Below are 11,068 nucleotides of genomic sequence, written 5' to 3' on the forward strand. Positions count from 1 at the left end.
ATTGGGCTTGGTGATCAATTGGGAGGAGAAAATGGCAGCTGTAGCCTCCATAGTCAGCGGTTCCCCAAGACCTGAAAGTTCTTTTATGGGTTCCCCATGTTAAAAAAAAACTGGTAAAGGCTGATCTACAGATTCCTGTGAATTTTAATGACAGGTCCACTTTAAAACCCCCATGAGGAATATTATGGCAGCTCAGGATATACATAGCTGAGACACATAAAATACATCTACAGTAAATCAGGTCAGTGAGGGCGCCAGGAATATCACTCTGACACAATAAATGTCATTCTGAGATTTGCTTAGTTACATTGTAATAAATGAACCCTCACAGGGGTGGGGGATTGGGGTTGGTAAGGGGTGGAAAATCCAAACAAGAAGAAAGGAAATGTTTTACTATTAGATATAAAAAGCGAAAAATAAATTAAACATAGAACCAACTAAAACTTTCTGTTTGTAGATAAAACTTAACTCAAATGCTTTTGGATTTAAATATTTGCACGTTGTATTCCCAAATAGAGCCGAGCTGAAAGTCAAGCTTTAACAGTCATGGCTAAAATTTAACTCGCTCCCCTCCACCACCACTGGCCATGAGGCCGAAATATCCCCCCCACCAATACAAGCCAAGAGACCAAGGTACCCCCCCAGCACCACCGAGTAAGAGGCCAAAGTACCAACTCCTTTCATGAGTTACTTCTGCAGAAAAGGGACAGGCCCCCCTCCTGCTGAAGTGCTCATGCATTTGCCTCTCCTGCCTCTCCTGGATCGGACATGTGTCTACATAACTCAGACATGTTATGTTCACTGAATACACACAGATTTCTGTCTTCTGCACATCAGACACCCAAAATACCCAGCTGTAGGTCCTCTGTTGATGTCACTCATCATCTGACAGTTATTTGCTCAAAATTCCACCCCATTATTATTCTATAAAATATTAAAATCCAACTGCAATACCAGGGGCAAACATTAGGTGGCACTGCAGGTGACATTTGGAAATGCAGCTCCCCCTCACAGTAAAGCCAAAAAGCTGTGGGATGTTATAGAAAGGTAGGAATTTCCCTTTAAATGATTAACTCTCTCCAACAAAGGTCAGTATGTAAGTGACGCAGTCTTATAGTTACTTGAAATGGCCTGATTCCACTAATGATCATTTGTGGCTTTGGATGCACATATTACTTACGGGATTCCTGAACCAATCTGAGCACCTCTCCTGTCCTAGACATTAGTTTACTACTATATCCAGCAATACCTGGTTTCTATGTTGCTTTACACACACATAATCATTGGTGATCACAAGCTGTTGGATGTAGGCAGCCTATTGGTTCCTGTATAATGGACTATTCTCGTAGAGGGGCAGCGGACATAAGCTTGGGGAGAGGAAATTATTAAAAAAAACATCTGCTGACATTTTTTCCTTCTTTACCCACCAAATAGATGCATACTGGTGATTTTGGGGTGGGTTGAAGAACATACATGGATCAGCCAAGCAATATACCTATTGATGGGTGACAGTGGTAGCATTGATGATCTGGTTTTACTGGTCCCTGGTTTTTACTGGTCCCTGGTTTTACTGGTCCCTGGCAATGGAGTTGGGCAGTAAATGAACAGTTCTTGTAGAGGATGTGTTGGAATCACAAAAATTGTGGAAAAATTACCAAATTGTGATTGGTAGAGGATGGGTCCAATATAGAAGATCGGGTGGTGTTCCAAGTTCGAAGTAGTACCTACCAAATGTGGGCCAGGGAAGGGTATCCAGGAAATAGAATCATGGACCACCATGGTTTATTGATGCCCATGGATTGGAGACCATCCCATCCCACACTCGTTTGCCAACCTAACCCTCTTCATCTGGACCCCAATCAGAACTTTAGTACTTCTCTCACAAACCATCTTGTGAGTCCATTATCGCCCTCGCTATCACATCAACATAAAAAAGTTTCCTGACATCTGCACAACGCCTTTCTCAACTTCTGCTGATCCAGGGGGATTCCCGAGTTCAAATATGTTAGATTTCCTCAGCTGAAGATTAAAAGAATTCTTCATAAAGTCCATCAAACCGGAGTGATTTCCCAACGTCTGAGGCCTGGAAACAGTGGGGTTCCAGCATGCTGTAAAAAAGGAATTTCTGTATAATAGCAATATATGACATGGAGCTCATCACGCAGCACACGGTAAGATTGAGGAGACATTTATTGTTCAAGAGGAAAAATTAACCCTTCCATCTAGAATGACTTTAGGGCGGAGCTCTTGATAACTACAATGTAGACCACTTGGTACCCTCAAGGTGCACGTCTTCGTAACTTCAAGGTGCACCTCTTGGTAACACCATGGTGGACCTCTCGGTACCTTCAAAGTGGACCTCTTGGTAACTCCAAGGTGGACCTCTTAGGAGAAGACAATTCCTCAGTTTTTTCTCCCCCTGACTGTATGCAGGAACTTTATAGTAAGCTGGTGAAGCATGAGCTGATCTGTGTTAGTCAACAACTGCACAGGAACCTAGGTTTAGATGACTGGTAATCATAGATCATCATAGATTGATGATCTCTGAGCCAGCATCTTGCTCCATCATGGGGGTGGTGACCTTGGATGATACCTGACCTAAGATAGCTCTGACTTTTTAATGAAAAAAACAGATGAAATTGTTGCGAATCTGTGACCGGTATTAAATACTTGGAATTGTCACACTGACGCAATGCTCACCTTGTAATGAAAAATATACCTGATGAAAAGTCCACTTTGGAGCACAATATTGGTGAATATTTGCTGATATAATATATCATTAAATTGAAATATGCTGTGTTGTTTTAACAATCAGATGATCAATCTAGTTCCTTTCGAGCTCAATTATTTACAGAGCTCAATATCTCAAGCTGCAGTTAACGTGAAAAAAAAGAATGTTTAAGTTCAGTGACTCCTTCTCTTTCTCCACATTGAAAGGCACCTACCTTAATTTCATTTAGAGAGCCTGTTAGAATAACCACAATGCTATGTGAATACTGCATTAAATATTTATTTGTACACATCTTTGGACTTTAAACACCACAAATAAAAAAATTATAATAATTGTAAATAATAAAGAATAATCAAAGAAACATTAAAACAGGTTTTGATCCCCTTTTGGAGATGGATAGGGGTTTATATGTATCATTGTGGTCACACTAAAGCTCAGAAACCTCTCTCCTGCGCATGCGGGCAGTTCTGACGCTGGGTGTGCCTCTGTTTCCTAGCTTTATCAATTCTGTCCAATCCACTGGCCAATCAGAAAAAAGCCTCTTGACCAGCCCTGCCTATTTAGGTAGCTCACACACTGCTCTCTGTGTTCGTGCAACGTGTCTCCGTTGTGCCGAGCCCCTAGTTCTGTTGAGCTGGATCCTGTTCACCTGGTACCTAATTCGGTGTTTCCTCTGTCTAGCTCCTGCGTTAACCCCTTGTTGTTCAGTCTGTTGAATCCCAGCCAACTTCCCTGTGCTGTTTCAGTGCTCCTGTCTGTCTGTGGAAATCCCTGAGTCACCTTTACCTCCTGTTGCTTCCAGTGTCTCCTGTGTTCCCTGTGCCCACAGTGGCTCCTGTGTCACTGGTGTCGGTCAATTGGATCTCTGGCAATTGACTCCTGACGTGTGACCTGACCTCTCGTGTCCCCTAGTGGCCCTGTCTCTATGTGCGGGACTACTGTACTCATTTCACAGGGTAAGGGGCAGAAATCTTGTTGCCCCCTTGTTGGAAGGGCTTCCAAAGTCCAAAAAGACCCTCCCCTTACAGACCTCACAACCTATGGGGCATGGGTTTTGTAAATGAGTTTCTCCCCTCAAACTATGAGCCGTCCCTGTACTGAGGGAAGGCAGAGGCCTGGTATGGCTAGAAAGGGGGGTAGACTACAGACTTTCTGCCCTCCTCTATTCCTGGCATGCCATGTCCACGGCTAGGCATTTTTATTGCATCTCTATGAAAAAATAATAAAGATAAAGTAATAATTTTCAATATAAATTGTAAAACATTGAATTCGAGATAACACTACAAAAAAGCTAATTTGCTGCAGCTGATTATTTTTTAGCAACAAATTTGATAAGGGGGGCAAATCCATCCCTGCTCCAAAACTGCAATGTGACAAGCATGCTGGGAGCGGCTGGTTTTTCTTCCAGTCTGAGCCGCAGTCAGGGTTGGTGGTACCGATTGGCTGCTTTTGCCTGAACTGCCAATCACTGGCCTTGTCAGCAAGCAGTATCCACCCCTGAGGATTGACAAGGGATTCTAATCATTCCCTTATTTAGGTAAAATTAAAGAAACTTTAGATATACTTGAAATTAAATATAATTTAAAAAATGAATTTACCTAACAATAAAGTACAAAGTGAGTTGTGTAATGATTCCACGTCATTGCCCTCAGTATGGTTATCACCACAGCTACACGGCACACACAGCGTTCTCACATCACTCTGTGAACACACCACAACCAACCCCCTCCTTGTATTGAGTTTCTTCTAATTTCCCAGCATTCAGTGTCCGATCTTTATTCCTGGGCTTCTCACAATTGGAGCTCTTATTTATGCCGGCCATATAATACATATACACAATTTTTATGGGAAACCGAGAAAAATAAACTGTAAATCATCCAAGACAGCCGACAGTATAAAAACACCGCCGTCTGCATCCTAGAGTGAGAGCACTGAGCTCCCAGCTTATCAGAATATAACATTTTAGGCAATAAAGAGTAATGTATCGCTTTTATTTTATGTATGAAGGAAGACGGCGCTTATTAACCCTTGCTGGGGCTCCTGAGGGGAATTTGTATGTGTGCAAGTGGTATAATCTCCAGATATAAAACATAAATGACACAGGAAGTGACATCACCGCTCTCCAGATATAAGTTATATAATACACAGGAAGTGACATCACCACCCTCCAGATATAAGTTACCGTATATATATAATACAGGGATGACATCCCGGCTCTCCAGATTTATGGTATATATTATACAAAAAGTGACATAACCACTCCCCAGATATATTTATATACCATACAGGAAGTGGCATCACCACCCTCCAGATATAAGTTATTTATCATACAGGAAGTGACATCACCGCTCTCCAGATATATGTTATATATTATACAGGAAGTGACATCACCGCTCTCCAGATATAAGGAATATATTATACATGAAGTGATATCACTGCTCCCCAGACATAAAATATATTTTTTTCAGGAAGTAATATCACCGGTATCCAGATATAAGTTATATAATACACAGGCGTGACAACACCACTCTCCAAATATAAGTTATATATCATACAGGAATGACCCCTGCTCTCCAGATTTTCATTATGTAATATACAAAAAGTGACATCACGGCTCTCCAGATATAAGTTTTATATTACACAGGGAGTGACATCACTGCTCTCCAGATATAATTTATTTATTATTCAGGAAGTGACATCACCGCTCTCCAGATATAAGTTATATATTATACAGGATGTTACACCACCGGCTGCAATTATACAGGAAGTGACATCACCCCTCTCTAGCTATAAGATATATATTATACAGGAAGTTACATCACCCCTCTCCAGATATAGGTTATATATCATACAGGAAGTTACATCACTACACTCCAGATATAAGTTATATTTTATTAAGGAAGTGACTTCAATACCCTCCAAATATAAGTTATACTTTGCAGCTCTCCAATGGCATTGTAGATTGCAGCCACATATGTTTTCTCTCTTTCATCCAAGTTGTACTCAATATTTTGTTTCTACAAATTTTATTTCCCTACGCTGGACACAAACATTATAGCATATGGGTGAAGTTGTAATTTGTGCTGACCCCCCAGCCACCTGCAAGAGCCACTGCGACCAGCATCATATCAAATGAGCCTGAAATAATCAATTACATCTTGAAAATGTGATAATTACAAGTGCAGACTAAAATATGTCCGAGATAATGTCCGGCCAGCACATGAAACAAATACGTATTGCTGGTCTGACTGATGTCCCCAGAGACGCAGAGCGCGCCAAGAAAAATCACCTAACAGGTGCAGTGCATAAACAACGCGTCCTGCATGGACGGCCTACATAACAGCGGATGTGGCCCTGTCACCCATAGAGATGAAAATCAACCCAAACCTGTCACATAGCCCCATAATGGGAATGAAAATGTGCATCCAGCCAGACACACATCTCCTCCGGATGACACATTTATATATAACCCTACAATTATGTTTATGTTAAGCTCAACGTTTTATAGACTGAAGGTCTAGGAGCAGCCAATCTTTAGATTAGGATTGCATGAGTTTGGTAAATGCAAAGATTTTGGGGTTAATTAAAAACTTAGCTAAAACTATTTTATGAATGTATTTCACCCAAGATTCTAATGGGAAAAATGTGTTCAATTTGGATAAAAAAAATGGATAAAATTTTGGTAAAAATATTTATAAAAAACCCTAAAATTAAAAGTGTACCTGAACCCCAGAACAGAAAGAGAGGCCCATAGCCATAGGAATTTAGGCACAGGGCCTGCATGAAGGGGTGGGAGGCCTAGCTCAGGGGTGTTAAGGGTTAATAAAATGTAGTAAGGCTAGAGAGGGCTGTGCTAGTGTGGAGCGTGGGGTAGGAGGGGATTAGGAATAGGATGAGTTAAAAGGGGCTGGACGGAAGTGAGAGGTCCTCTTTTAGAAGAAAAAGTTTCCCGCCCACCCACCCCTTTTATAGTTAAAATTGGAAAGTGTGGTTAATTTTAGCGGTTGGGGTCTTGGAAGGCAAGGAAGATTTTGGGGTTAATTAAAAACTTAGCTAAAACTATTTTATGAATGTATTTCACCCAAGATTCTAATGGGAAAAATGTGTTCAATTTGGATAAATAAAATGGATAAAATTTTGGTAAAAATATTTATAAAAAACCCTAAAATTAAAAGTGTACCTAAACCCCAGAACAGAAAGAGAGGCCCATAGCCATAGGAATTTAGGCACAGGGCCTGCATGACGGGGTGGGAGGCCTAGCTCAGGGGTGTTAAGGGTTAATAAAATATAGTAAAGCTAGAGAGGGCTGTGCTAGTGTGGAGCGTAGGGTAGGAGGGGATTTGGAATAGGATGAGTTAAAAGGGGCTGGACGGAAGTGAGAGGTCCTCTTTTAGAAAAAAAAGTTTCCCGCCCACCCACCCCTTTTATAGTTAAAATTGGAAAGTGTGGTTAATTTTAGCGGTTGGGGTCTTGCATTCGTAAAGCTGTGGAATTTGGCAGGGGGGGATCCTCTTTGGTGAGGTCTCCCTTTATGGTGAACGGATGATTATGGCTCCTGAGGCGGTGCTGGGCGGCTAGGGGCAAAGGTGGGGATGTTGGAAGAATTAAAGTCCGGTTGGGTGCGAATTTTGCCTTCTGAGACCTGCAGCCTGGTTGTTTGGGTATATAACCGGGAGTATGGAGTTGATAACATTATGGATATTGTTGTTATGGTTAGGTATTAAAAAAAGGGAGGAATTAGGTTATTGGTTAAATACGTTATATTCAATGTAATATGTTTGTGTTATATAATCCTGGTTAAGTAATAATAATAATAATGGAGTGTTATGCTGTGGTAATGTATTCTTGCATACCAGCCAATTTAAATCCAAGATTGGTGTCTTGATATTTCATGGTGGGGGAGTGGTTGGTAAGCAGGTGGGGGGTCGGGGGGAAGCGGAGGTTCTGATGGTGGTGGTAAAGGATGGGCTAGAAAGTCAGAGCTACCCTCGTCATGGTCAGATATTGCAGTACTTATTGTACTTCTTGTATTTTTTCTTTCACCTGGTGAACCTGGCAAGATCCATCAATCCCAACAATTGGAGATAGGGAAGAGGTCTATGTATGACAGTACCTGGGCTCCAATGGGCAGTCTGGGGCCTGATGGTGATCCTGCACCTATGCTGGCCTCTCAGTGGCTCCCCTGTAATAGATCTCTTGACCCCTGTTCTAGATCCCATGGGATCTGGCAGAACACAGCCAATATCCCAGGATTGTCCTTCCAGAACCTGGACATTGTGTCGGTGTCGCTGGGACTAGAGAACCTTCAATGTTTGGAGATCAGGAAGAAGGACATTTGATAGCTGTATGTAGGCGATACCGTGCCTCTGCCATGCCCCTGTTTGGGGACCATAAAAATAAATATGCAAAAGTGATTGGTTGGACCAGCAAGATTTTTCTTTACTACATTCTCTTTATATTTGCTTAAATTAAAAGGGAAGAAAAAGGGACAGAGGGACACTCCAAATTTAAGACCATTGGGATTCATGCAACAACACAATTCCTGCTGTAGGGTGACAATGCTTGCTCGTTATGTTGCGTTTGGAGTAGTAGCGTTGTCAGCCAAGGACAGGAAGTATGTTGGGACTATGGAACACTTTTCCATTTTCTTTATAACATGGGGAAGACAGCCTTTAGTTCACAGACTCTTTGGACCTGATTTATTAAAGCTCTCTAAGACTGGAGAAGATGGACTTTTATGGGCTAATCTTGCACATCATTGGATGGTTGAAGTCAGCAGAGCTTCATCTTTTTAAGGAAAATAGATTATCCCTAAGGGGATTATTCACTTTGCCAAGGGAACAGGAGAAGATCTGATCTTGCAAGAACATAACTCACTTTACTATATGAACAGTCTAAACTCTTTTAGTAAATCAGCCCCATTGTGACCCTGAAGGGGTAGGGGAAGACATTAATTGGGAGCTGGGAGAGGTAAATATATACAGAGCTATAGATGATATATTGAGCAGAGCAATAGAGAACCATTGTACAGAGTTTTTATTTGACTTGCTGGAATCCTAGGCCTGCATCTGGAATGTCCTATGAGCTCACAGTGTCTTGTTTCCTAACTCTGCAATTTCATGGCCATCCTTTCAGATATTCTGCATACACGAGATGTGAGATCATGACTTCCTGACTGAAAATCCTAACAATAACAAGGAGTTAAACTAATGCAAATTAACAAAAAGGTTTCTGTTTCACTCCCAGCTTCCTGGCCCAGGATTCTGTTATGGGAACCTTCGGTGAATGCCATGTTCCAACATTGTCATGTTTGTTTTTATTCGGGATCTAGAGATCAGCTATCAGGTGCTAGGGAAGGTTTAAAGAGGACTTCCACCAAACAGGGACAATTTCCATGTCAGCTGGTATAAGTTTTTCAGTAGTGATAATGATGTTTAGATTTCTTACCTATGGTTAACCAATCCCATGTCTTGTTCTCCAACCTTCCAATGATTGGCCAACGAGGTCCAAATTTCCCACTCTTTTCTCCAATTTATTAGAAGGTTCATGGGTTGACCATTTACAATTTTCTGGAGTTGGTTGACTAAAGGAAAGGAAGACCGTTCACTCGTGAAAAAGGTGAAACTATTTATTTGAGTCATTCAATCACAAGCTGGACCTGGCCTCCATCAAGAAGTTTGAGATTTCAGTTGTTTGGTAAAGGTTTCAGATATATAAAGGTTTCAAAGTCATGGTTTCAACATTTGTTTATTTCCAATGCGGTTGGAAGGTATGTAAAGCCATTTTTTTGGATAGAGTGGTGAGGGGTAAACATTCCACTGGGAAGAATCCCCCTGCCAATTTTGCTGGTGAACACTAGGTGGAGTCACTAGGAATGAAAGTATTTTGATTTCGAACAGCAAGCTTGGCCATCACCCTCTCCAGCATCCCAGGTATTGTGCCAGCCATTTACCACTTTAGTACAGCAGCCATCAGCTTCTCCTATTGTTAGTCCCTGCATCCCATCCACATTAGAGAAGTCCTCCAGCCCCCTGCCTGAGGAGAGGATGCATGGGACTGGATGACCCCCAGGCCCTACCTACCAGACAGGACCTGGAGCACAGTATCGGACATTTAGAACCCAGTTGCAAGACGGAATTCCAGGCTATGCGGCCACTGATACCACCACCGCCTTACAGCAAACATGCTCTAAGCTTTCTTCACAGTTATCTTCTCATGAGGAGATATTTACGATATTTATGATGACGCAGAGAATTACAATCATAGGAACAACATTCGCATTCGGGGGCTCCCTGAAACAGTTCCCACTGTGGAACTTGCAACTGCAGCTTACGCAATTTTTCCCAAATTGCTGGATATACCATCTGATGTTGCTATAGAAATTGACCGGGTTCATAGAACCCCGGGCCCATGCAGTTGAGATCGTCAGTGGCCTAAAGATGTTATCTGTCAGATACATTTCTATCGCAGTAAGATATCATGTGCAAGGCCAGGGAAGCAAGATCTATTGAGTATGCTGGAGCGCAATTACAGCTTTTACCTGATCTGTCTAAGCATACACTTGATCTGCACAGAGCCCTTAAACCTCTGCTTTCTGTGCTGCGCAATGGGAATATCCCATATGAAGGGGATTCCCCTTTTGTCTGATTGCTCGCCAAGGTGGAAAGAATTACGTTCTTCGTGACCCCTCAGACCTACCACACTTCTTCTTGGTGGATCTCAACCTTCAGGATGTTATCCTTCCAGATTGGCCGATTTGGCGTCTCTTATGAATAGAGGCCCTATCGCTTCTACCCACCGTTCCAGATTGGATACTTCTATGTCTCCTGCCAAGGTTCCTGATCGCTCGATGACATCTTCTACACCACTTCCAGCTCCTGAAGATTGTTGAAGCAAGATGAGTTTTCCATTAATCCATTCCCAAGCGCCTTCTTCGTGGTTTTTCTGTATGCTGTGCATTGGCACCTTCTCAGCAACATCTACACCATAACAAGTTATCTCAATCCAGCCTACATTTCTGTCTTCACTGTATGTTTATACCTAGGTTGATCCAGCAGCTTTTCCCTTGCCCGACCCAGCGTTTTCTCTGGAGGTCATTTCGGATGGTCTTCCACAAATGCGGTCATCTCAGGTCATATTATCATGCCTAACCTAAAGAATACGCTTTAGTATATTTTGATTAATGCATCTTCCCTGGTATATGTTTTGTGTCCTGTTTAACAGGGCACCCATTTTTGGGATGTGATATCACTGTATTAGGATGTATGTCCTGCCTTAGTCTACATAATATGTTGGCGTTATTTCCCTAGATTTTGTACTAGTTTGTTATAGTTGAAT

This window comes from Pyxicephalus adspersus, chromosome 1, assembly GCF_032062135.1.
Source record: "Pyxicephalus adspersus chromosome 1, UCB_Pads_2.0, whole genome shotgun sequence".
NCBI lineage: Eukaryota > Metazoa > Chordata > Amphibia > Anura > Pyxicephalidae > Pyxicephalus > Pyxicephalus adspersus.